Below are 212 nucleotides of genomic sequence, written 5' to 3'. Positions count from 1 at the left end.
CCCCCGCCTGCCGCCGTACCGGCTGTGGCGCTTCCCAAGCAGGTCACTGCGCTCCTCAGCGGTCGCACGGCACCCAGCTGTCCCACTCCTTACCGGGCGGGCCGGGAGTTGCCTTTTCCCGTACTCCATGGCGGCAGGGAATTGGTACCGGCAGTTCCGTTCAGACTGCGGCGGACACGAAACTACCGGCGTGTAACGAGGAGCCGCCCACA

Source organism: Pterocles gutturalis, unplaced genomic scaffold (assembly GCF_000699245.1).
Source record: "Pterocles gutturalis isolate BGI_N339 unplaced genomic scaffold, ASM69924v1 scaffold25386, whole genome shotgun sequence".
NCBI lineage: Eukaryota > Metazoa > Chordata > Aves > Pterocliformes > Pteroclidae > Pterocles > Pterocles gutturalis.
This window is presented reverse-complemented; position numbering follows the sequence as displayed.